Raw genomic sequence first — 27,709 nt, 5'->3', positions numbered from 1 at the left:
CCAAAGAGGCTGGGCAGGGGCAGGACATCAGCTTGGAGGGGAGGGGTGGGTGGGGCAGTGACATCACCAAGGCCTTTTGCAGGAACTCAGCCCATTGGGCAAAGGTGGTGGGGAGGGGGTGACCTCACAGAGAGACCCCGACATCAGCCGGGCAGGGCCGAGGTGCAGGGCCAGGGCAGTCTCGGAGACCCCCCTGGCTTTGCTGCTGCACGTCTCCTTCTCCAGGTCTCCCCTCGAGGATGGGGAGAGAATTAGGATTCCCGTCTGTGAGTGTGAGGAGGAGCCTCTGTGGAGTTTTCTCCTTTCCTACCCCTGGTTGTGCCAGAAAACGAACGTCCCTTCGACAAGGGCAGAGGCTCCGAGAGGTTTGGAACCTGTTGGGTCTGATGCACCTGCTGCAGGCAGAATTCTTGGCGCAGAAAACACTGGCTTAAGGGGCAGAATTTGATTTCCTACCTCGGACTGTGACCCTTGGAATCACTGGGGCCCTGGGGGTTTATCCTTTTTGGTTTCCCTTTTCCTCTTTTCTCCTATTCGCTTGCTTCTTTTCCCCCTTTTCCCTGCTTCCCTCCCCCGTCCAAGGAGGGGTGTGTGTGGAGTGTGTGTGTGGGGTTGCTCTCATTGTGGGGGGTCCTCCCAAAGAGGTGGGTGTGGATCTGAGAGTGATCCCCTCTGGAGATGGTGATGGGACAGAGGGTTGGGGTGCAGGGGGGGTTAGGGCTCCATCTGGGGGTGTGGGGTTCAGGATGTGGTTGGGGATGAGGGGTTTGGGGTGCAGGTTGCCCCAGGGAGAGGGGACTCACCCCCACCCAAGCCCTCTCTTACCACAGCAGCTCAGGGCCTGGGGCGAGGCACCTCTCTCCTGGCCGCAGCACCTCCTGGGGCGCTGGTTTGGAGATGCGGGAGGGGACAGAATTTATTTTTCCGAAGTCAAATGGGGGAAGGGAAGGAGTTACGCTTCATTTTTTACCATGGAAACTGAGGTCCCATCTAATCTACAAGACGCTATGGAAATAAGACACCACATCACATGGGGACCTCCCAAGAGCAGAGGGTGCGAGAACTCCAGCAACTGAGAGGGCAAGGGATTTACCCTCAGATTGTTTCAAATGCTGCATTCGTCGGCTGACATTTAACAGCAACGCTCAGCTAACATCGTGGAGAAAGGAATTCTCTGCTAAGGATTCAAGGTGCCCCTTTGGCCAACTCCACCCCTTCCCTGAACAGAGTGTGCTCAGAACAACCCCCCCCCCCCCACACACACACACAAAGCAAGGGAGGGGCTTGCTTGGCTTGTTTTACTTTTTATTTGGCAGCAGGTTTTTCAAAAAGCATTTCCTGCCCCTGTTCCCCATGGGAAGGAAGCAGATGGTTGTGGGGAAGGGAACCTCAGCATGGTGGAGCTGGGATTTGGGGAGAGGCAGAGGGAGGGGAGCGGGTGAGGGGGTGAAGGGGCAGTTGCAGGGGAGGGAGGCGAAAGGGGTCAGGTAGGGCAGCTGGGTGAGGGGTTCGGGGGGAAGGCTGAAGGAGGGCAGTTGGTTGTAGGGGGGAAAGACTGAAAGGGCAGCTAGGGAGGAGCCTGGGAAGGGGGGGAAGGTTGAGGGGACGATGAGGGGAGGGAGACTGGGGCAGTTGGGGGAGGCTGAAGGGAGTGATGGGGGGCTGAAGAGGTGATGGGAAGAAGAGGATATTTGGAGGGAGGCTGAAGGGGTGATGAGAAGGAGGCCTGGGGCAGAGAGACAGTTGTGGGGGCTGCTCATCCCCATGGGAGGGGAGGAGGAAGAAGAGCTGCCCTGGTATCAGAAGCTGCTTCTTTATTAGAACTTGGTCACTTCCCTGTTCCTGAGCAGGGTCCTGGGATCAAAAAGTTCGACAGGGAACTAGAGAGATTCCTGGTGGCTCGGTCCATCAATGGCGATTAGCCAGGATGGGCAGGGATGGTGTCCCTAACCTCTGTTTGTCAGAAGCTGGGAATGGGGCGACAAGGGATGGATCCCGGCATGATTCCTGTCTGTTCATTCCCTCTGGGGCACCTGGCACTGGCCACTGTCAGCAGATGGACACTGGGCTAGATGGACCTTTGGTCTGACGCCATCTGGCCGTTCTTTGCTCTTCTGTTCTTATCACCTGCTCAGTGACATCTGCAAGTTGCTGCCCTCACTCATCACCAGCATCTGCTCCCTGCAACCAAAGGCAGGGAAAATCCCCCTGAAGGGGGGAAATTGGAGGGGAGGGATGGGCAGAGGGACAAAACTGGGAGCAGATCGGGGTTCAGACAGGGGGGCTGCCCTGCCAGATAGGCGCAGAAGAGAAAATCCCCAGATAGAGGGTGGCAGAGGGGATAACAGTTCCCACAGATGGGGTGAGCCATCAGCAGCCGTTCCAAAAGAGGGTGTGGTGGATGGTCGAAGGACTTGTGTTCCTCACTGGATGGTCCCTCTCAGCACCCCCTCCCCAGGGCTGTGGTGTTAAAGACCTCGGGGAGCTCAATGCCCGGGTACCGCAGCTCTTCTCTCGCTGACATGGTGGACTGAGCTGCCAGTGGAAACTTGATTCAGGGAAATAGTTTACACCCACCCCCCAAACCCCCTCATCCTAACGCAAACAGATACTTTGATAAGTGTTAACCCAGTTTCCAAGAATTCCTGACCAGTTTCCGTATCTATAAAATGTCTGCTTGGAGCCTCATAGGAGCTCAAAATGTGTCCTATCTGCTGTTCTGATTGCCTGAATTGGTCTCCCTGTCCCGAAACCCCCTGGATTTCTGTCGTTCCGCATCTTTTCATGATTGATTTCTAACAATGTTATTTGGATGACACTGTCCAGTGGAGCAGGAACCCACCGGAGAGGTCGGAATTAGGAAACCCCGGTGATCCAATCCCCCTGGCCCGAGCTCTTTCATTATTTAGCCTCAGGGAACCAACTTCCACAGGAGTGCGGGAGAGAGCCCCACCACAGCACCGTGCTTCACACACTGACCTGAAACATGGGGACCCTGGTTCAATCCTTCCTCCCTTGCAGACAGTGGGGGGTGATGCTGGCAGCACCACGTCCTGCTCAGGCCTCCCTGAGCCACAGATCGAGCCCAAAGGCAGGCTTGCCTCGGTGGCAGGACAGAGCAGAGGGCCCAAGGGGAGTGTCTGGGACTCCCTCTTCAGGCTGTTGCCGTGCCTGGGGAGTTGGCTCTTGGTGGGTGAAAGCAAACTATCGAGCTCCCAATCCCATGGGGTGTGTGCCCTGGTGTGTAACACTCTGCCCTGAGGTTGGTACTCACGCCCCGAGCTACGCGAGGCAGCTGGACACAGCCCAGGTGAGTGCTGTGAGAGAAGAGTGGGGCTCGGACACCTCCCACTCCTCAGTCTCTCCCATTCAAGGGCTTGGCTGGCTCCCTGCCCAGTGAGCTGGCTTTCGGGAGTTGTATTGTAAGGTCCCTGTGTGGCCCATGCGCTGTACGGGGAGTTTCGGCACCTAACTCCGCTGTGTGGATCCGTGTTGTTCCTGTGATTTTCTAGCTGTCTAAACGCATGGCCTGTGACGCTCAGCATTGCCACACCTCCGTCCCGTCCTGGGCTGCGCCCTGTGTCACCAGTCAGCTCTCTGCAGAGCACAGCTGAGCAATTCCTGATTGACAGGGGTGTGTCCAGGAAAAGAGACAGAGCACAGACTGGAAAGTGACACCTCTCAGCAAAGCCCAAACGCTGCTCCTCGAGGCTCGCTATTGCCTGTGGGTGCTGGAGGGGGACAATGTGATGGGATCCCCCTGAGGTGCAGCCTGGGACCAAGGGACCGCTGTGCCCCCTGAACCCTCTCCAGCCTGGGCTGTCTCTCCCAATGCCCTGCTAGTGACCAGCAGCACCCCCGCCAGGTGCTGTTATCACCCAGCTTGATTGCATGAATGCTCCCCGAGCCACTCCTGAGTCACACAGGGAGGCACCAGCCGGATCCCCCCAGCTCCCAGCCCTGTATCTCAGGAGTAGGCTCTCTATCGTACGAATTGCTTCCCCACTTCAGCAGTGGAAAGTGGCTCGACACCAGCCTTTGATGACTGAGGAATTTACCATCCACTTCAGGGAAACTCACTGCTCAAGTTGAACAGGTCAACACGTTTATTGGCGACAAAATAGAGATTTTAAGTGGTATGAAGTGAACAGCAAAAAATCCAAGTTAGTCACCAAAGGAAATAAACACCTAAGTGCACAGTCTGAACTCTCAACCCTCCTAGACTGGGCAACAACGAGACGAAGCCGTTTTTCTCCCCCTCCTGGATTTTGTAGTCCCTAGCACCCAGATTTCTCCCTTGGAATCTGGGCCAGTCCCCTCAGTTGGAGTCTCAAGTCTTCAGTGTCCTTCTTGCTTGCAGTGTCGGTGGGGGAAGGAGAAAGGCCAAGCGTGGGCCCCTGGGTTTGGGTTTGGTTTTTGCACCCTCAGCCCGTGTGCTTGCGAAGCCCCAGTCCAGGCATGTCTGCGGTGGGGGCGGGGGCATTGCTCAATCTCCCAGCAAGGTGGCGCAATTCCCTTTCTCTGGCCTCATGCAGGTGAATCATTGAATGGGAGCTTCCTTGCTGGGCAATGGCTCTTGATGGGTTGTATCACACCCCACCCGGGGATTGCTGACCTTCCTTGCTGGTACCTCTGGGGAAGCTCATTTTGGGCTGATTCCACAACTTACAGCATATTTCAGTGAAAACCATCCAATTCTTGTCATTTCATAGGCATTGAGGAGACACAGATCTAGACAGAGAGAAGAGTGACTTTTGGCAGCTCCTCACCTTTCCCCTGATCCCCTGCATGGCATGGTTTACGTGTAACATCACAATTCAATCCAAGATGAGGAATATGGGGGTTACAGGGCACCTAGAGGAGTAGGATTCGATGTTTGCATTTTGCATAATGAAAGATAAGGGATAATCATGTATTAAATGGATTGATGTATGATAGGATTTGACCATATTCTGCCCGCCACCCTTTCTGAGAGCAGGAAGGAACGGCCTCGTGGGCCATTGGTAAAGAGGCATCAGCCAGATTCTGATGTCTGAAGCTGATTTCAGGCAGGAATAGACCAGAACAGCCCTGGTCACCTTTTGTTTTAGGATAAGGTTTCATTACGGTATTTGCTCCAAGGTCTTGTTTCTTATCTGCATTACAAATTAAGTTTTAAAAAGAAAAGGAGGACTTGTGGCACCTTAGAGACTAACCAATTTATTTGAGCATAAGCTTTCGTGAGCTACAGCTCATTGCTCACGAAAGCTTATGCTCAAATAAATTGGTTAGTCTCTAAGGTGCCACAAGTCCTCCTTTTCTTTTTGCGAATACAGACTAACATGGCTGTTACTCTGAAACCTGAAATTAAGTTGTGTTTCTTCTCTGCGTTGCAAACTAAGTTGCCTAAGGTTCTTTTGTAATCCCTTTAGAAACCATATCATCCTTTTCATCCTTTCTAAAATGTTATCCTGTCTGAAAGTCTCCATCAAATTGTTTGGTGTGAGTGAGAAATGTGTGCATAGTTCAAAATAAAGGTGAAAAGCCATCACAAATGTCCAGATGGTCAAGAAGAAGTGAGAGACTTGGAAACAGCAGGAGACAATCAGAAAACAGCCACTGTATCCGATGCTAAACATGTTAGCAGCATTGATGACCTCAAAGGCGAGGCAGGCACCCTGAATGCAAGACAACAAAGAAGAGCTAAGGATGGGAAGCCAACAAAACCACCAAATGATAATAGCAGAAAACCCGGAGATTAACCCCACTTAAGGACTAACGATTACAGAATGACATTGCAAAATCCATCGACGAAAGTGGGAATTTACAAGTCTAAAGCTGGGGTGTTTTGCCATCAGACTCTGGGTTCAGTGCTGCAAAGCCTCGGAGCATGGGATCGCGACCAACAGAGCCCAGCTCCTCGCTTGTGTTCAATCTAACTGGTCATTAGATTGACAAGAGCTACAGCAAACTGGTAACTGTAAGACCATCTGCAGGACATGTGTGTGTGTGTGTGTGATTAAATGCGTATGCTAAGAGTTGTATTTTCAACAAACGCGGCGTATTGCCTTTTCCCCTGAAAAGATCCCATGTGCTTCTTATCAGCATAGCACACTCCCTCAAGGTGTAGAGTGTCACAAACACATCTCATGACTCTGCCCCAGACAACTGGAACTAGGACATGAATTTGGAAGAAACAAGAAGAATTGTGTTAATGGTTTATTTACAGTGACTGGAAAGCAGGAAAGTAAAAGGAGCTGAGAAGAAGCTTTCACAACCACAGCGTAGGGCAAGGGGACCCAGAGATTTTGAGAACAGTTTTCTCAATGGCACTAAAGCAACACAAATGGCCAGGAAGTAACCCAGGGAATGAATGAATTACCATCTCACTTGAAGAAAAGGAGGACTTGTGGCACCTTAGAGACTAGCAAATTTCTTTGAGCATAAGCTTTCGTGAGCTACAGCTCACTTCATTGGATGCTTTCAGTGGAAAATACAGTGGGGAGATTTATATACAGAGAGAACATGAAACAATGGGTGTTACCATACACACGGTAACGAGAGTGATCACTTAAGGTGAGCTATTACCAGCCAGAGAACGGGGGGGGGGGACCTTTTGTAGTGATAATCAAGGTGGGCCATTTCTAGCAGTTGACAAGAAAGTCTGAGGAACAGTGAGGGGTGGGGGTGGGGAGGAATAAACATGGGGAAATAGTTTTACTTTGTGAAATGACCCATCCACTCCCAGCCTCTATTCAAGCATCAGTTAATTGTGTCCAATTTGCAAATTAATTCCAATTCAGCAGTCTCTGGTTGGAGTTTGTTTTTGAAGTTTTTCAGTTGAAGAATTGCAACTTTTAGGTCTGTAATCGAGTGACCAAAGAGATGGAAGTGTTCTCCGACTGGTTTTTGAATGTTATAATTCTTGACGTCTGATTTGTGTCCATTGATTCTTTTACATAGAGACTGTCCAGTTTGACCAATGTACATGGCAGAGGGGCATTGCTGGCACATGATGGCATATATCACATTGGTGGATGTGTAGGTGAACGAGCCTCTGATAGTGTGGCTGATGTGATTAGGCTCTATGATGATGTCCCCTGAATAGATATGTGGACAGAGTTGGCAACAGGCTTTGTTGGAAGGATAGGTTCCTGGGTTAGTGGTTCTGTTGTGTGGTGTGTGGTTGCTGCTGAGTATTTGGTTCAGATTGGTGGGGCTGTCTGTAAGCAAGGGCTGGCCTGTCTCGCAAGATCTGTGAGAGTGATGGGTCGTCCTTCAGGATAGGTTGTAGATCCTTGATGATGCGTGGGAGAGGTTTTAGTTGGGGGTTGAAGGTGACGGCTAGTGGCGTTCTGTTATTTTCTTTGTTGGGCCTGTCCTGTAGTAGGTGACTTCTGGGTACTCTTCTGGCTCTGTCAATCTGTTTCTTCACTTCAGCAGGTGTGTAGTGTAGTTGTCAGAACGCTTGATAGAGATCTTGTAGGTGTTTGTCCGTGTCTGAGGGGTTGGAGCAAATGTGGTTGTGTCACAGAGCTCGGCTGTAGACGATGGATCGTGTGGTGAGCCTCCAGCTTTCATCCAGACCACACCACACGATCCCTTGTCTACAGCCAAGCTCTATGGTACAACCTCATTTGCTCCAACCCCTCGGACAGAGACAAACACCTACAGGATCTCTATCAAGCGATCTTAAAACTACCTGCTGAAGGGAAGAATACCCAGAAGTCACCTACTCCAGGACAGGCCCAACAAAGAAAGGAACAGAACACCACCAGCCGTCACCTTCAGCCCCCAACTGAAACCTCTCCAGCACAGCATCAAGGATCTGCAACCTATTCTGAAGGATGATCCCTCACTCTCACAGATCTTGGGAAACAGGCCAGTCCTTGCTTACAGACAGCCCCCCAACCTGAAGCAAATATTCACCAGCAACCACACAACAAAAACACTAACCCACGAACCGATCCTTCCAACAAACCCATTGCCAACTCTGTCCACATATCTATTCTGGAGATCTGGAGTACTGTGTCCAGTTTGGGGCCCCACACTACAAGAAGGAGGTGGAAAAATTGGAAAGAGTCCAGCAGAGGGCAACAAAAATGATTAGGGGACTGGAACACATGACTTATGAGGAGAGGCTGAGGGAACTGTGATTGTTTAGTCTGTAGAAGAGAAGACTGAGGGGGATTTGATAGCTGCTTTCAACTACCTGAAAGGTGGTTCCAAAGAGGATGGATCTAGACTGTTCTCAGTGGTAGCTGATGACAGAACAAGGAGTAATGGTCTCATATTACAGTGGGGGAGGTTTAGGTTGGATATTAGGAAAATCTTTTTCACTAGGAGGGTGGTGAAACACTGGAATGCGTTACCTAGGGAGGTGGTAGAATCTCCTTCCTTAGAAGTTTTTAAGGTCAGGCTTGACAAAGCCCTGGCTGGGATGATTTAGTGGGGGATTGGTCCTGCTTTGAGCAGGGGAGTTGTTGGGGACACTGGGGCATGGCCACTAGGTAACTCGAGGGGATAGAAGACCACGAGTGTCGATGAAGCCCCCTCGCACTAGGCCCAGGTGTCCTTGCCCCCCCCCGCCCCGCCTGGAGGCACTCGCAGCAGCTCTGCATACTAGGTCCAAGTGTCCTTGCCCCCCCACCCCGCCTGGAGGCACTCGCAGCAGTTATGCTGAGGATCTGCAACAATATGTTGCAGAGTCAGACTGCCTGAAACTAAACAAGGACGAACAGGGCAGATATGGAAGAACAATGCTGAATAAAGCAGCTTTATGTATAGGTTAACAAATGATACAGAGAACAAGGGAACTAGCTGGGAACTGGATTGGCTGGCTATATGGATACTTAGGGCAGCTTGCTATTGGATAGGTATGCTGGGAAAAAGGATGTATAAAAGCCTGTGAAACTTCCTGCTCTGGGTGCAGGATATGAGATCTTTTTCTCCCTGTACCTTTTTGCAGCTGCAAATAAACTTTTCTGCTTCTCCACCCCGTTGTGATTATTGGGTGTAGCACACCGGGTAGCGAACCAACCTCAGCTGTTGTTTAGCCTCTCGGCACTGGGTGCCTGCAACAGGTTGGACTAGATGACCTCCTGAGGTCCCTTCCAACCCTGATATTCTATAATTCTATGATTCTAGGCACACCATCCTAGGACCTAATCACATCAGCCACACCATCATGGGCTCATTCTCCTGCACGTCTACCAATGTGGTGTTTGCCATCATTTGCCAGCAATGCCCCTCTGCCATGTACATTGGCCAAACCGGATAATCTCTATGCAAAAGAATAAATGGACACAAATCAGACGTCAAGAATTATAATATTCATAAAGCAGTCGGAGAACGCTTCAACCTCCCTGGTCACTCAATTTCAGATCTAAAATTCGCAATTCTCCAATAAAAATACTTCAAAACCAGACTCCAGCCAGAAACTGCAGAATTGGAATTAATTTGCAAACTGGACACTGTTAAATTAGGCTTGAATAAAGACTGGGAGTGGGTGGGTTATTACACAAAGTAAAACTATTTCCCCATGCTAAGTTCCCCACTGCTGTTACTCACATCTTCCTCTCAGCTCTTTGAAATGGGCCATCCTGATTTTCACTACAAAAGGTTTTTTTCCTCCTGCTGAGAATAGCCCACCTTAATTGATTTGTCTGTTAGAGTTGGTATGGCAACCCCCATTTTTTCATGTTCTCTGTGTATATATATCTTCCGACTGTATTTTCCAGTGGATGCATCCGATGAAGTGCGTTTTAGCCCACGAAAGCTTATGCCCAAATACATTTGTTAGTCTCTAAGGTGCCACAAGTACTCCTCGTTTTGTTTTGTTTTTTGCTGATACAGACTAACACGGCTCCCACTCTGAACTAAATCATTACATCTCTCCCCAGAATCAATCTAGAAGCACAAAGAACACCCTGGAGACCAGGCCTTTAAACGTTAGGAAACATCAGAGTTAAGGTGACATGTACATACTTCGCGCAGTGCTGTTGTGCATGTGTGTTATGATACAGACTCACAAGTGTGGCCTTGAGGTCAATTCCCTGCCCCCCACAGCATCAATTTCCTCCAGACTCCCAAGGGAAGTGGTGCTTCCTCCATCCCTTGATGAGATGCCTTTCTCGAGTCTGCTTTGGTCCAAAACTCACTACTGTGCCATACAGGAGGCCTGTGATGTGTAGGGGGCCAGATGAGATGATCTAAGAGTCTCTTCTGGCCTTCAAGTCTCCAAATCTCTGCAAAACCGAGTGCGGCACATTGAGCATCCTCTGATGGTTCCACGTGTGGCCTGCGTGAACCCTTGCACGACCACTGAGTGTGTGGGGGTGACCCAGGGGGAGCAGCTCAAACACGCACAGGAGCCGGCTCGGGGCAGGACATGAGCCCTGCAGGGCAGGGGTGGGGGTGGCAGTGACATCACAAGGGCCTTTTGCAGCACTCAGCTGATTGGTGAAAGGAGGTTGGGAGGCGGTGACCTCACAGAGAGTGCACGACAACGGCCAGGGAGGACAGGCTGCAGGGCAGGGGGATCTCAGAGACCCCCGGGGCTTTGCTGCAGGGAGTCTCCTTCTTGAGGTGTCTCCTTGAGGACTGAGAGAGAATTCAGGGTCTCGTATGTGAGCGCGAGGTGCAGCCTCTCTGGAGTTTTCTCCTTTCCCACTGCTCATTGAGCGAGAAGACAGACGTCCCTGTGGAGAAGGGAAGAGCCCCGGAGAGGTTTGGTACCGAGGCAGCCTGATCCGCCCGGTGCTGGCCAAATTCTCAACATGGAAAACAGGAGGTTAAGGTGGGACAATTTTCCGCCAGCTAGGCCTTTGTCCCTTCGAGTCTTTGGGGTTTGACTTTTTTGGTTTCTCTTTTCCTGCTTCCCTCCCTCCACTGGCGAGGAGGGGGCTGCTCTGTAGCCCTCATGGTGGGAGGCCTCCCAAAGAGATGGGACAGGAAGCGTGCTCTGAGAGTGATCCTCACCGGTGACCTGAGCCATCCCTGGGCCATCTGGGGAACCCTCAGCCACCGCCAGAGTCTCCACGCTGATTGTCTGAGCAGGGGGTCTCGTGGCAGGGAGGAGATTCTGGACTTTGTTGTTCTCGTTTAAGGCCCAGTAAATAAGCCAGAACCAATCATCTGTTTGGTGAATTGTTCTCCTTCTCGCTGCTGATTGTCTCTGAGCCGTTCCTGGTTCTCGCTGGTGTTCTTGTGCTTCTAAAACACTTGCTAAAGAATCGCTGTGAATGGTTATTGGTCTGTAGCTCATTCCAGTTCACTTTATTCTGATCATTCAGTGTGTGAAACTCCAGACTGATCATAGAATCATAGAATATCAGGGTTGGAAGGGACCTCAGGAGGTCATCTAGTCCAACCCCCTGCTCAAAGCAGGTAGTTGAAAGTAGCTATCAAATCCCCCCTCCTTCTTCTCTTCCGCAGACTAAACAATCCCAGTTCCCTCATCCTGTCCCCATAAGTCATGTGTTCCAGTCCCCTAATCATTTTTGTTGCCCTCCGCTGGACTCTTTCCAATTTTTACACACTCTTCTTGTAGTGTGGGGCCCAAAACTGGACACAGTACTCCAGATGAGGCCTCACCAGTGTCGAATAGAGGGGAACGATCATGACCCTCGATCTGCTGGCAATGCCCCTACTTATACATCCCAAAATGCCATTGGCCTTCTTGGCAACAAGGGCACACTGTTGACTGATATCCAGCTTCTCGTCCACTGTAACCCCTAGGTCCTTTTCTGAAGAACTGCCTAGCCATTCGGTCCCTAGTCTGTAGCGGTGCATGGGATTCTACCGTCCTAAGAGCAGGACTCTGCACTTGTCCTTGTTGAACCTCATCAGATTTCTTTTGGCCCAATCGTCTAATTTGTCTAGGGCCCTCTGTATCATATCCCTACCCTCCAGTGTATCTACCTCTCCTCCCAGTTTAGTGTCATCTGCAAAGTTGCTGAGGGTGCAATCCATGCCATCCTCCAGATCATTAGTGAAGATATTAAACAAAACTGGCCCCAAAGTATTTGGGACATAAGACTTGTCTGGAAGGGCGAACAGGGCTAAAGTGTTTTTTGCCATAGCAGGTGACTTGTGCCAAGAATGACGTCCATCCCCCTTCCAAACAAGCCCCAAATGAGCTGTTACCAGAATTGCCCTTTACCTTGGGGTACGCCCATTTGTTAGGGTTACTCTTCTGGTCGGAGGGAGATTCTGCAATTATGTGAATGTGCTGCTTTTGTCACTTGTGTTTTCCTATGGATCGCTACTCCTTCCTTCTGCAAGTTCCCTCCCAATGGAGCTACCCTGCAGGACCTCGGTTCCCCAGGGCTGGGGTCTTCCAGCCTCCAGATATGAAGAACACGAACAGACACACAGGCACACACACATGAACATAGCATGTCAGAGAGGACTGGGTCATCAGCACTCGCAAGCTGACCCCTGACGTGTCCCAGGACTCAGTGGGCTGGATCGAACAGCAATTTAAAGCTGGTCCCCTCCTATGTCCTTGGACTCAGCTGGCTGGGCTGAGCAACACCTTAATCTGCCACCCCCCTCTGCCCCAGGTTCAGCACATCCCTATCCCCGCCTTCACCCCACAACCGTTCTGCAAGTAACCCACTTGCTGAGCAAACCCCTGAGGACTTTTGGGGCTGCAGGGATCTTTAGCTTGGGTACAAGGAGCGTTGCTGCAGAGTGAATGGAGAAGCCAAAACCACCCATGGAGGTGGCGTGGGGGGCTAGCAAACTATAACTGATCACAGGAGGCAGGGTCAGGAGAGACAGAGGCACAGAAAGAGACAGATGGATCTCAGCACTCCTTGAAGCTGGAATCGATCAGGGTTCCCAGGTGGCCTTGGTCACTGAGGAACCGGAGCGCTGGAGCCAGGCTGATCCCCCAGCACAATCAGTCAGGAAAAGTGAATGAGGAGGACTTGTGGCACCTTAGAGACGAACCAATTTATCTGAGCATAAACTTTCATGGGCTAAAGCCCACTTCATCAGATGCATGCAGTGGAAAATACAGCAGGAAGATATAGATATAGATATATCGATACAGAGAAGACAAGAAAATGGGGGTTGCCCTACCAACTCTTAACGAGACCAATCGATGAAGGTGGGCTGTTAGCAGCAGGAGAAAAAAACACTTTTGTTGTGATACCTTAATCGATTGGTCTCGTTAAGGGTTAGAATGGCAACCCCCATTTTCTCATGTTCTCTGTGTATATATATCTATATATCTTCCTGCTGTATTTTCCACTGCTTGCGTCTGATGAAGTGGGCTTTAGCCCATGAAAGCTTATGCTGAAATAAATTGGTTTGTCTCTAAGGTGCCACAAGTCCTCCTCGTTCTTTCTGCTGAAACAGACTAACACGGCTATCACTCTGAAGCCGCAGCAAAGGCTCTTACGTAAATTAAGTTGTCATGGGATAAGAGGGAAGACCCTTTCATGGATTGAGAACTGGTTAAAAGACAGGGAACAAAGGGTAGGAATGAATGGTAAATTTCCAGAATGGAGAGGGGTAACCAGTGGTGTTCCCCACGGGTCAGTCCTAGGACCAATCCTATTCAACTTATACATAAACCATCTGGAGAAAGGGGTAAACAGTGAGGTGGCAAAGTTTGCAGGTGATACTAAACTGCTCAAGATAGTTAAGACCAAAGCAGACTGTGAAGAACTTCGAAAAGATCTCACAAAACTAAGTGATTGGGCAACAAAATGGCAAATGAAATGTAATGTGGCTAAATGTAAAGTAATGCACATTGGAAAAAATAACCCCAACTATACATACAATATGATGGGGGCTAATTGAGCTACAACTAATCAGGAGAAAGATCTTGGAGTCATCGTGGATAATTCTCTGAAGACGTCCACACAGTGCGCAGCGGCAGTCAAAAAAGCAAACAGGATGTTAGGAATCATTTAAAAAGGGATAGAGAATAAGACGGAGAATATCTTATTGCCCTTATATAAATCCATGGTACGTCCACATCTTGAATACTGCGTACAGATGTGGAGCCCTCATCTCAAAAAAGATATACTGGCATTAGAAAAGGTTCAGAAAAGGACAACTAAAATGATTAGGAGTTTGGAACTGGTCCCGTATGAGGAGAGATTAAAGAGGCTAGGACTTTCTGTCTTGGAAAAGAGGAGACTAAGGGGGGATATGATAGAGGTCTATAAAATCATGAGTGGTGTGGAGAAGGTGAATAAGGAAAAGTTATTTACCTGTTCCCATAACATAAGAACTAGGGGCCACCAAATGAAATGAATGGGCAGCAGGTTTAAAACAAATAAAAGAAAGTTCTTCTTCACTCAGCGCACAGTCAACCTGCGGAACTCCTTCCCTGAGGAGGTTGTGAAGGTTAGGACTATAACAGGGTTTAAAAGAGAACTGGATAATTTCATGGAGGTTAAGTCCATTAATGGCTATTAGCCAGGATGGGTAAGGACTGGTGTCTCTATCCTCTGTATGTCAGAGAGTGGAGCTGGATGGCAGGAGAGAGATCACTTGATCATTACTTGTTAGGTTCACTCCCTCTGGGGCACCTGGCATTGGCCACTGTCGGTAGACAGGATACTGGGCTGGATGGACCTTTGGACTGACCCAGTATGGCCATTCTTATGTTCTTGTGTTTTCAAACAACAGGTCTTGGTTTTGTTTTGGTGTTTCTCCTACCTGACCACATTTTCATCAGCACCCTTTGGGAGCTCCCCTTCTTAGGGTGGCTAAAAATCACAACTAAAATTTTTATTTAAATTATGACTTTTATATATAGGGTTTTTTTGAAAATTTACATCAAATTTCTTATCTACATATTGCTAGTTCTTCTCTTCCATTTTATGGTCTTAAATTGTCAAAGTGGATGTTTTCTACTTGTTTGTTTTTTTCGTTTCCTAAGTGTTAATAAGATTTTTGATTTTATGTCGATATTTTTCGACTAAGAAGTTTCACACTTAAAATGCTCATCTGTGCTGAAAAAGACAAGCCCAAGGCCTCATTAATATCCCCTAGTATGAGACTATACAGACGCAGCATTGAAAATCAAGAAGTCTGTGCTCTGCGCCTCCTTGGTCAAGAGCTTTGAGATCTACTAGTGAAAAGTGATGTGGACGAGCGAGAGGATTTCTGGCCAGGACACTGTACTTCCACAAGTAAAGAGCAGAAATGCTTCAACCATCAGGATTTGCAGTTTGAAGTCAATAGGACTTGTGCCCTGAGCATTCTCGAAAACCCCTCTCTTAGGTGGCTAAAGGCAGGCTGAAGAGCCTAATTTTGGGCTCCACTTTTTGGAAACTTTGGCCGATATAAAAAAATTGCTATTGTAAATTACTGAGAGTTTAAATAACTTTTTATTGTTAAAACAAAATTGTTTTACTGTTGAAGTGACAGATTTTATGCCACCACATGACAAGTTCTTAATAAAAATACACGGAGTCCCTGATGCTGCAAACGCTCACTGAACTTTAAACCACGGGACTGTTTCTAGAGTAAAGTTCTGTGTCTGTTTAAGTGTCTGCAGGACCCGGGAATTAATTTTCAGTATTTGGATTTTTGCATACAGCAATTTTATAAATCATGAGACCCAGTGGCTGGGAGGTGTGGGGGCTGCGGGCTCTGGGGTGGGGCTGGGGATGAGGAGTTTGGGGTGCAGACAGGGCAGGATTAATGCAGGGGCTCTAGGGGCTGCAGCCCTGGCTAAGGGGGACTCCGCCAAAAGATCTCCAGGCTGCCAGAAGTGCAGATCTTTTGGTGGGGCCCCCTTAGCCCGGGACCCTGGACTGCGGCCACTAACGTCCCTGCGTCCGGCCCTTCCTAGCGGGGAGCAGGGAGGCGGCTTCGTGCACGGCTGTCCCTCCCCCACCGTGCTGGGCTGGAGCTGGAGCTGTGAGTGCCTGGAAGCTCCGCCCACCCGCTGCCCTCGCCTGCAGGCTCCACCCCCACAGCTCCCATTGGCCCGGTACTGCAGCCAATGGGATCTGTGGGGGCGGTGCCTGCAGGCAGACGCAGGACAGCGCAAGGAGCAAACTTCCCCCCCCGGAGCCGCAGCCAGGGACATCCGTGCCGTGCCGGCAGCTGCAGGGTCGCTCCGGGAGGAGCAGCGCAGGGCCAGGGCAGGCAAGAGCCTGCCTCAACCCCAGTGCGCCCCCAAATGGGAGCTGCCCCAGGCAAGCACCCCGCACCTCACGCCCCAGCCCTGAGCCCCCTCCTGCACCCTAACTCTCTCCCAGACCCCCACCCCAACCTCCTGCCCTAAGCCCCCGCCTGCACCCTAACTTTCTCCCAGACCCCCACTCTCACCCCAACCTCCTGCCCTGAGCCCCCTCCTGCACCCTAACTCTCTTCCAGACTCCCACCCCCACCCCAACCTCCTGCCCTGAGCCCCCTCCCGCACCATAACTCCCTCCCAGACCCCCACTCTCACCCCAAACTCCTGCCCTGAGACCCTCCTGCACCCTAACTCCCTTTCAAACCCCATACCCCCACCCCAACCTCCTGCCCTGAGCCCCCTCCCACACCCTAACTCTCTCCCAGACCCCCACCCCAACCTCCTGCCCTGAGCCCCCTCCCGCACCCTAACTCTCTCTCAGACCCCCACTCCCACACCAACCTCCTGCTCTGAGCCCCCTCCCACACCCTAACTCTCTCCCAGAGCCCCACCCCCACCCAAACCTCCTGTCTTGAACCCCCTCCCACACCCTAACTCTCTCCCAGAGCCCCACCCCCACCCCAACCTCCTTCCTGAGCCCCCTCCCACACCCTAACTCCCCCCAGTCCCCACCCCAACCTCCTGCCCTGAGCCCCCTCCCACATTCCAAACCTCTCATCCCCAGCCCTGCCCCAGAGCCCGCACCCCCAGTCGGCCCCCTCACCACCTTCCGCACCCACCCCCCTGTCTCAACTTGCAGCACCTCCTGTGCTCTGAACCCTGCATTATTCACCACAGCCTGGAGCCTGGGGGCCGACAATATCGAATAGCCCTGGGCCCAAAGAGGCTGCACGGGGGCTCGGGCCAGAGGACTCCCCCAAGCCCTCTCCCCACCAGCAGCACGGTGCTCCGGGGGAAGGGGCCTCTCTCCCCCCACGGGCAGCAGCGAGCTCCGGGGCCAGGAGAGGGGCCTGTGGCAGCCCTTCATCCCCAGCTGGCTCCCCTCCCGTCTACCCCTCTCCTCTCCAGGCCCCTGCTGCGTGGCCCTTCATCGCTGGTGTGCGAGCGCGCGGCTGAGAGGGAACTTAGACTCCAACCCCCTGCTCGAAGCAGGGCCAAGCCCAACTAAATCATCCCAGCCAGGGCTTGGTCAAGCCGGGACTTAAACACCTCGAAGGAGGGAGATTCCACCACCTCCCGAGGGAACCCATCCCAGTGCTTCACCCCCCTCCTAGTGAACTAGTGTTTCCTAACTTCCAACCTCGACCTCCCCCACTGCAACTGGAGACCATTGCTCCTTGTTCTGTCATCTGCCACCACTGAGAAAATTGTCCCACCTTAACCTCCTGTTTTCCGTGCCGAGAATTTGGCCAGCACCAGGTGGATCAGGCTGCCTCGGTACCAAACCTCTCTGGGGCTCTTCCCTTCTCCACAGGGACGTCTGTCTTCTCGCTCTATGAGCAGTGGGAAAGGAGAAAACTCCAGAGAGGCTCCACCTCGCGCTCACATACGAGACCCTGAATTCTCTCTCAGTCCTCAAGGAGACACCTCAAGAAGGAGACTCCCTGCAGCAAAGCCCCGGGGGTCTCTGAGATCCCCCTGCCCTGCAGCCTGTCCTCCCTGGCCGTTGTCGTGGACTCTCTGTGAGGTCACCGCCTCCCAACCTCCTTTCACCAATCAGCTGAGTGCTGCAAAAGGCCCTTGTGATGTCACTGCCACCCCCACCCCTGCCCTGCAGGGCTCATGTCCTGCCCCGAGCCGGCTCCTGTGCGTGTTTGAGCTGCTCCCCCTGGGTCACCCCCACACACTCAGTGGTCGTGCAAGGGTTCACGCAGGCCACCCGTGGAACCATCAGAGGATTCTCAATGTGCCGCACTCGGTTTTGCAGAGGTTTGGAGACTTGAAGGCCAGAAGAGACTCTTAGATCATCTCATCTGGCCCCCTACACATCACAGGCCTCCTGCACGGCGCAGTCGTGAGTTGTCATAAATATAAAGGGAAGGGTAAACCCCTTTAAAATCCCTCCTGGCCAGAGGAAAAATCCTCTCACCTGTAAAGGGTTAAGAAGCTAAAGGTAACCTCGCTAGCACCTTACCAAAATGACCAATGAGGAGACAAGATACTTTCAAAAGCTGCGAGGAGGGAGAAAAACAAAGGGTCTGTGTCTGTCTGTGTGATGCTTTTGCCGGAGACAGAACAGGAATGGAGTCTTAGAACTTAGTAAGTAATCTAGCTAGGTAGGTGTTAGATTATGATTTCTTTAAATGGCTGAGAAAAGAGCTGTGCTGAATAGAATGACTATTCCTGTCTGTGTGTCTTTTTTGTAACTTAAGGTTTTGCCTAGAGGGATTCTCTATGTTTGAATCTAATTACCATGTAAGATATCTACCATCCTGATTTTACAGAGGTGATTCTTTTTACTTCTATTAAAAGTCTTCTTGTAAGAAAACTGAATGCTTTTTCATTGTTCTAAGATCCAAGGATTTGGGTCTGTGGTCACCTATGCAAATTGGTGAGGATTTTTACCAAACCTTCCCCAGGAAGTGGGGTGCAAAGGTTGGGAGGATTTGGGGGGGAAAGACATGTCCAAATTACGTTTTCTCAGGAACCCAGATAAAGTTTGGTGGTGGCAGTGGAAGTTCAGGGGCAAAAGGGTAAAATAGTTTGTACCTTGGGGAAGTTTTAACAAAAGCTGGTAAAAGTAAGCTTAGGAGGTTTTCATGCAGGTCCCCACATCTGTACCCTAGAATTCAGAGTGGAGAAGGAACCTTGAAAGGAGGTGGGAGGGGGCTGGGTCAGGGTGTTGAGGGATGCGGGGCGGCTTACCTCGGGATGGGGGGCTCCCCAGCTCCCACCGGCATAGCCCTGCAGCTCCTAGGTGGCAGAGGGGTTGGGGGGGTGTCTCCACACCACTCTGCCTGTGCCTGCAGGCCCTGCCCCCCGCAGCTCCCATTGGCTGAGGTTCCTGGCCAATGGGAACTGTGCCCACCCCCCAGGACCAGCGGGGGTCCCACTCCCAGGCTGCGCACTGCAGCCCCCTCCCCCAGAACCAGTGGGGTCCCGGGCCTCCTCCCCCAGCACCTGGGATGCCCCCGATCCACCCCTAGTAGTACACACTTAGTAGATTACAAGCTTTCTAATGATATGTTACATGGGGCATTTAGCATAAAGCATATTCCAGGCATGTTATATTCCTGTTCATAAGCATATTTTCATAAATCATATGAGTGCAACGTCACAACGGCCTCACAGAGAGTAAAGTTACCATGAGCTTTGGGATTAGGGAACTCCGGGGAGCAGACCATGCTCCCTGCAGTGCAGGAATCACTTCATGGGGCAAGGGGTGCTGCGTGGAGTTTACAACATGGCCACTGTGGTCACTGTTGCAGGGAATGGGGTATTGCGGGACAGCTGCTGGAGGATGGTTAGGGTAGATGTAGGCCAATGCCATCTGGAGAGGTGGTTTTACGGCATCACCGTAAGGGAGCAATTACATTGGCCAAAGACAAATTTGAGTGTAGACATGGGCACAGCGAGGTGAATGCAAGGCAGTGTATGCCAGCCTAACTGTGGTGTTGACAGGCCTAAGGGGCTTGGTTGCTTGAGGCACAGCTAGCCATGCCATGGTGTAGGGGCCACGACCAGCTGTTCTGCCCACACTACCCTTGGGGAGGAGAGGCCTGGCCCGTCCCTCCTGTCCTCGCTGCTCCCTCAGGACCGGCAGGAAACCCAGCCAGACCCAATGGGAGACGAGGGCAATAGAGCAATGACTGCAGCACTAGGAGAGCCTGGCAAAGAGCAGCCACCAGGGGCTGTCGCCAAGGGACCCAGCGAGGGATGTCCCTGTATGGTGACAAACCCCAGAACTGCAGGGCAAATCTTGCCTTGCTGAGAGGCCCTGTCTCTCCCCCTTTCCCCCCTCCCCACACATGTCCCAGCCCCAGGCTCTGCATGGGCTGGACCTGGTCCCAGAGGAGTCAGTTATGGGGCCTCCGCGGCCAGATGGTCTCTGTCCTTATCCCATTGCTGGGCCAAGCCAGCATCTCTGCCCCCTGCCACCCTGCCCTCCCCACAACTGCTCCTGGCTGGGCTAGCTGCTGCTGGTTCCTCGGCCCCCCAGGGGCACCGTCAGCCTGGCCTTGGAGATACCCAAGCTCTGGAAACTCCAGTGACAGCTCCTGAGTCTAGCTGGGACCAGGAGCCAGCCAGGAGAGCTTGGGGCCAGCTGCCCCCAGTCTGCAGAGTGGGGCTGGCCATGTCCTGGACTCCCCTGGTCTGAGGTGCTGGCCCCAAGGGCATCACAGTTACTTTGGTAAATGCACCCTGCTGCCCTGGTGAGAGAATTTTGGGAGAAGGAGGTGATTTTGTGGGGCCCCCTCTAGGGCTTTGGGTGCCTCCCCAGCCATGTGCTGCAGGAGTAGCGGAGACCAGTGGTTCGTGCCAGGGCCTGTGCAGAGCAGCCGCTCTCTGATGGAGCGGGGAGGTGGCCTCTGCCTTCTCTGCGCCCATTTAACAGAACACTGAGGCACGGTGGGGGTCGGCCAAATCCTGTAGGGGATGAGGATGTGAGTGCTTTAAATGTCAGTGTTAGCCTCCAGGGCCTGGTCCCCACAACAGGCCCAATGGCCTCCACGATCAAACCTGGGGCCTCAAAAGAGGCAGCTCATTATGATTTTAAGGGGAGCTGAAAGGGTTGGGGGTCTGCTCTGGGCCCTGCCTTAACGGGGAAGGGGAGCACTGAGTGCCCTGTATGGGCCACCCCACAGCCAGAGGCCGATTAAGGTTTCCTGGGGCCCTGGGCCAGAACAAGTGCGGGGCCCTACCCCACCCCTTCCAACTGTGGTCCTGCCCCCATTCTGCCTGTGGCCCTGCCCATGGCCCCACCCCTTTCTGCCCCTTCCCCAGGGCCCTGCCCCTGTTCCAGACGGCCTCCCCCCACCCCCGCTTGCCCCATATTGGAGAAGCTGAGGCCGGGGCAGGCAGCAAGAGGTTTTCCAGCCCCGGGGCTGCAGCATGGGGCGGACTAAGGGGGCACTAGGGGCTTCTCCGGCCCTCCCCCCACGGCTTCCGCCAGGGAGTGGGATCAGAGTGTGGGGGCTTTCCTCGCCCTGCCTGCCTGGCAACCCCTGGGCACAGGCTCAGTGGCTAATCTGCCATTGCCCCCAGCACTTCACCCTGGGTTGGGGATGAGACCTGCCCCCGGAGGTACCCGCTCTGCTGGTTCAGCCCTGGCAGGGTTTGGACTGGGAGCGGGATCTCTGAAGAGCTGCTTGCGATGAGGGGTGCTAGGGTCTTTGTGTGAAATCAGCTGTCGGGGGGGCTCAGCCCTGCAGGATGGACACTTGTGTCCCAGAAGCCAGCACGATGAGCGGCACCGACAGGGTCCCACAGCAAAGGGGTGAATGTGCCCCTGAGACTGAGCTCCCCGCTCCGGGGCTGCCCCGGCAGGGCACTGGATGAAGATAGAGGCTCGAGGGCAGGATAGCCCTGCCCTTGCCCTGCCAGCGCTGCCGGCCCTCGGGGCTCAGGGGATTGGCTCAGGGCTGCCAAGCCACTAAACACACACCCCACCCGTCAGTTCCTGCAGTTTTGTTTCACTAGTGTTGGGGACCCTGGGGCATGGCCACTATGTAACTCGAGGGGATGGAAGACCACGAGTGTTGATGAAGCCCCCTCGCACGAGGCCCAAGTGTCCTTGGCCCCCCCAGCCTGGAGGCACTCGCAGCAGTTATGCTGAGAATCTGCAACAATATGCTGCAGAGTCAGACTGCCTGAAACTAAACAAGGCCAAACAGGGCAGATATGGAAGAACAATGCTGGAGAAAGCAGCTTTATGTATAGGTTAACAAATGATACAAAAAACAAGGGAACTAGCTGGGAACGGGATTGGCTGGCTAGATGGATACTTAGGGTATGCTGGGAAAAAGGATGTATAAAAGCCTGTGTAACTTCCTGCTCTGTGTGCAGGATTTGAGATTCTAATCTCCCTGGACCTTTTTGCAGCTTCAAATAAACTTTTCTGCTTCTCCACCCCGTTGTGATTATTGGGTGTAGCACACCGGGTAGCGAACCAACCCCAGCTGTTGTTTAGCCTCTCGGCACAGCGTGCCGGCAACAATAACAATTATCAAAAAGTGTCATGTTTTCTCTAGTGACGTGCTAACATATTTTGCCACCAGGATAAAGATGGAATAATTCTAATGAATTACCACAGATTTACATTGGTGTAACGGAAATTATGCATTCAAAATCCTGTTTCAGGTTAGTAAAAATAAAAGAATGCTGTGGGTTTTGCGGACGTGTACAAGATACAGATTTATAAAAACAACATGAAAACAAGTAGTTATGCTGGGGAAAGGGGAAGCCTTATTGAAGCTGGTGGGCATACCAGTTGTCCTTTATTCAGGATCAATGTAAAACAATCAAGCTCTTTTATGGAATAGATGGCTGACTTAATAGAAGTCACCATCAAGTGAAGCTGGAATAGGAGTTGAGCCATACAGTGGAAGTGGCTTTCACTAGGGTCTGAATGCAAATGCAGGGGGATGGGGTTCGGGGCGGGGGGGAGGAAGAGAGGGAGTGTGACACCGCAGAAGCACAAAGGAGCCCCAGAGAAGTATTTGTAGTGTGATCTCAGAAAAAGTTGAGAGAGAGAGAGAGGGCTTTAGGGTAGACTGCTGGATAGAAAGAGGCTTGGAATTGTGAGCCAAGAAACTATTCCTGCTGTCGTTAGGGAAATAGAACTTTGGGTACATTCTTTGTAAATAAGCAGGATTGTGTCAAAAAAATACCTGACTCCATCATCCATTTCTCCCCCTAATGGAAACACTCACAAGACCCAAAATAGTCACTAATTGCTCAGGTCAAAAAGGATAACAATATCGTGAATTCTTTTGTTTTCCTGTTCTTAGATAAAGAATAGACCTGCTTCAGTAAAGAACCATAAACACTGAAAATACTGTTTTGTTCTCTCAGAGCTAGCTCTCAGTAGATCTAGAAAATAAGAGTGTTTGTTGTTACACAATCCTTAGAATTCAATTATTTGCACAAATCATTTTAATTTTTCTCTGATTAGGATTTAAAAATAAGCAATTAGATAGTTTGTATAGTGTTTAGGAAATTTGTAGGATTAAAATCAGCATGTATTCTGTATACATGGCTTTACCATATATGTAACCTCACATCTACACTTGTAAGAGGACCACATTTCCTGAAGCAGTTTCAAACCACTTCAAGCTAGGACAGTTTTAAGCTACTTTATGTTTCAAATGTGAATGGTGTCCAGCTGTGTCAATTAATTTTTTTAAATTATGACCATGATCTAAGATCCACATTTTCAGAATTGTCTTACATCATTCATATGCTTGGATGAATAAGGCTGCTTTCCTGAACTGCGGTCCATATTTGGAATTGTCTTTATAGTGTAGACTCAAACACCCTTCTTAAACAGTTTGGAAGTTGTTCGATACTCCCTCAGGACCAGATTTACTCTTCTTTACACAGATTTGGGCCCTAGTCGGGGAGCGACGTACTCATGTAACTGAGGAGCACAATTTGGCCCTAATATGGGTTCAGTGTCTCAGTTAGGCCTGTCTTTTTATCTTATCTATTGATATGGCATCCATCCCGAGAGTAGAAGAGCAGCTGTCCCATTTCAGACAAGATACACCAATACCGATATTGATTATTCACAATGGGGTTTTTATCTTTGTTGTACTGTTCTTTTTGAGAAATAAGAAAATAAAGTAAAAGTAAAATGTACTTTTTCTCCCAAATCTATGTGCCATTCCTGATCTTGATTGAACAGGAGAGAGCGTCTTTCCTCTGAATTAAGAATCCAGCTGAGACAACTACCCCAGCCCCACACATTCTACAAGGGAATCCAAAGTCAGAGCAGTGGCGTTCAGTGAAGGGGAGCTGCTCTCTTTGAACATCCTGATAGATGAAATAAGGGACAGGGGATCATCATTAAAAGTACCTTAAATGGGAGCTCAATCCCCAGAGCTATGATTGCTGAACCAGGAAAAAACAAGAAAGTATGTCCTCTCAGGAATTGGCACATTCAAGTTTACAAGAGAGACGATAAAGACTGGCCATGACATAGAAAAATCAAAATTCAAGTTCGCCAGTAAGAAAAGAGCCTGAGTAATAGTCAGCTAAAGAATGGAAGGGACAATTTACCCAGGAAGTTACAAGAGCCTTTATTAAAATGGAGAGCTACTTTTGTCCTTCTGTCTGCTTGCTTCTGGCAAAGGTTGACTCAGGAATAGAGGGGGAATCTCTTGGGGTCCAGCAATTCTGCTGGCTTGGGAAAGTGTGCACTGCATCACCCACTCCTCCCTGTGTGACACAATCTCTGGGCCTCTGTTTCAACAGTTCAAAACCCTTAAAAATATCTTTCTTTACAGCTCAATACAGAAATTGCCAGAACCTAGTCCTGTACTTTTTTCTTTAAAAACAAACAATGAAATGGGGATGTTTGCACGACAATGATATGAATCGATGTCTGTATTTTTATATCTTTAGACGCCCAACAAATATATAAAAATCTGCATTAAAATAACAATTAGTAAGTTTGCAAAACTGAGCAATGGAAAGTTCGGAAACGCCAGGATTCAGGGAGTCTGAGTACTGTGCATGTGCATTTTGACACAGTCTTTAATTGCACAATTGTACTATTTTTTTCCACAGTACCCTCATTCAGTGACCATTGAAGTGCTGTTGGGCCTAAGGTGGGAGTGAAACCCTCGCCAACTGCTAAAGGGTGGTGTGGGGACGTTTTAGAGGGACCACGGGATCCTGTTGCGGGCAGGTCACTCCACTGCAGCATTTCCCTTCTTTGGTCAAATCCCCTCTCGGGGTGGTCCTACGGGGCTGACGCCCACTTCTATTGATAGAGGACACAGGGAGGAGTTCTCAGAGGAGATATACAACCCCCTTCTGCGTGGGTCACCCTGCCCCGCAACGTCCCCTGACTGGTCAAATCCAGTCTCCGGGTGTGTAAAATGCTGCTTGCCCCTGCCAAATTTTCCTAAAAGAAGGGAAGAAAGGCATGTACCTTTTGGGTTATCTGTCAGGTGGCCATCTTGGACTTGGGAAAAGAAGCTGGTGACCTTTAGCCATTTCCTATATTAGTTTGGGTTGGGAAGCACACTCCCACACGCGGATTGAATCCGCGTAGATAGGGTCTAACATCCAGGCAGAGACGACACAAAGAGGGATAGGGAGGGTTTTTAGTGAGGTCTACTCACCTATTCCTAAAAAGAAAAGGAGGACTTGTGGCACCTTAGAGACTAACCAATTTATTAGAGCATAAGCTTTCGTGAGCTACAGCTCACTTCCTCAGATGCATATCGTGGAAACTGCAGCAGGCTTTATATATACACAGAGAATATGAAACAATACCTATTCCCACCCCACTGTCCTGCTGGTAATAGCTTATCTAAAGTGATTTCCTGTGTCCATCATGGAGTCCCTCCCTGACGTCCAATGTCAAGAGAGCAGCAGCCGTCCATCGCTGTCCCTGCAAGAGAAGGGAGAGAGAACATCAGCATGATCTCCTGGGTGTAATTGTTTGGGAGACTGGAGCACTTCCAGAATTCAAGTTTTGTTAATCCACCCCTTCTCTAGCCTAGCCTAGTCCTTTTCCCTCTCGTAAATAAAGTCTTGTTTGTGTGCTTACCACTGCCTGGCGTTATTTTCTTGTGCTAAGGCATTCTCTGATGGACTGGCTTTACAAAGAGGACCATGTGGGAAGAATGTATTGTAAGGTTCCCTGCAGCTTGTGAATAGGGTTTGAGTTCTGCCATTTTTAAAGGAAGGAAAAATCCTTCCAGGTGATCCTACGGGGCTGAAACCCACTGGGATTACATAGTAATCTGTCCTCTTCACTACCATGTTTGTGACCCTCTGTGTCATAGGGAAGTAGCCCATGGCTCATTATGCATCTTTGGATTTAAAATGGACACGTGTGGTGTACAGATGAAGAAGGACAACTTTTCAAGTCCAGTGTGCACAGAAATGGGATGGACACTTCAAGGATTGAATACAATGCTTTGATCTTCCATCTGTTCATTAAAGAAAGACAAAGGTGCAGATTTGGGAGGCTCATCACTGACTTCCCCATGATCATTCCTCTCTGCGTAATTCCTATGATAAATCTCCTCTCAAGGAAGAGCCTGAGGAAGTGTGATCAGGGGAACTACCCAGAGCACCAGATAAATCAGGGCCCTGAGCTGAGAAAAACCAAGCCTCAGCCAGTTCACATTAATTCAGCTGTCCTCAGCACAGACACCCCTGAAGCACCCGAGGATTCCTTGAAAGGCTTTGAGAGGCTTGGCTCTGCAGAGCGAGAGATGAAGCCTATTACTGCAGGGAAATCAATGACAGAGCACTGTCCACACCAGCACTTAGGTCGGTGTAACTTGTCTCACTCGGGGGGTGGCTTCTTCACATCCCTGAGCGACATACGTTCTACTGACACAAAGGGGAGTGTAGATGCAGCCTTAGCAGAGAAGCGACTTAGAAAACAGGTTTTGTTTTGGAGGAAATGCAGGAACCCTGGGTTTGTAATAATGCAAAGGAGAGTCCGACCCCACCAGTCACCTTCCCCACTTTGCACTTGGCCCTGGGATAGTTGTTTTCTCTCAGCCTGTGCCCACTATCATGCCATGTGAAGGGGAAGGAGCCATGCACCTGTCTAGGGGGCTTCTGACATCCGAGAGGGGAGAAAGGAAAAAAGAGGCTCACTCCCACATGCTACTGACACCGGGGGTGGGAACTTTTGTGGTCATTTCAGTCGAGTCAAGGGGCTCCAAAAGAGTCAAAGGTGCTCACGTGACCCTGTCCCTGTCCAACATTAAAGAGGTGAAACAAGGCTGGCAGTTTGGGCTGCTGGACAGAACAAGCCTTCAGGCCGAAAAGCCAACAACCTTTCTCTCCATTTCAGCAAAAGCAACATTCAACAAACCCCCACAAAAACAGGCACCTGAAAATGTCCTGCCCCCGACTTCACCTTTCCAAGGTCTTCTCTGCACTCTCTCCCGCCCCGAGTGAGAATCTGACCCCTTGACCAACACACCACAGTGAGACCCGAATGCAGCTCTCCCTCTGCAGGCAGGATGGTGGAGAAAAACACAGGTGAGAAAACCCTCCCGGCTCAGCTGCGCAGGGAGCCTTGGCAAGGACGTGGTGGAAAGGTGACGCCGGGAACTCTCGCACGGGAAAGGAGACTCGTGCCTGAGTCCAACCAACCCTTTGGGAACTCGAAGGAAGCCGCATCCCACAGGCGTTTCCACAGACCAGCCACCAGCCACACACCCAGGCCGGAGGGGCCGGGACACGGGAAGGGGCAGCAGCCAACGCCCCCGGGGGGAGGGCTGGGGTGGGAGCTGCAGCCAGGCCCCTGGACCCGCAGGGAGACGCAGACCCTGACAGCAACCAGCCACGTTTGCCCACGTGTGTGTGAGAGACACGTTTGTGTGTGTGTGATGTCTTGTGTGTGTGCTGTGTGTCGTGCAGAGTCTTGTGTTCAGTGTGTGTGTGATGTGTTGTGTTTCGTGTTGTGTGTTGTGTGAC

General features: G+C 50.9%; 1 protein-coding gene across 1 annotated transcript in view; it reads left to right on the top strand.

The window, feature by feature from the left end:
• Nucleotides 1-27,709, top strand: part of LOC140904590 (uncharacterized) — a 565,656-nt gene that overhangs the window by 423,490 nt on the left and 114,457 nt on the right.

This window comes from Lepidochelys kempii, unplaced genomic scaffold (genome assembly GCF_965140265.1).
Source record: "Lepidochelys kempii isolate rLepKem1 unplaced genomic scaffold, rLepKem1.hap2 scaffold_37, whole genome shotgun sequence".
NCBI classification, from domain to species: Eukaryota; Metazoa; Chordata; order Testudines; family Cheloniidae; genus Lepidochelys; species Lepidochelys kempii.
This window is presented reverse-complemented; position numbering and strand designations above follow the sequence as displayed.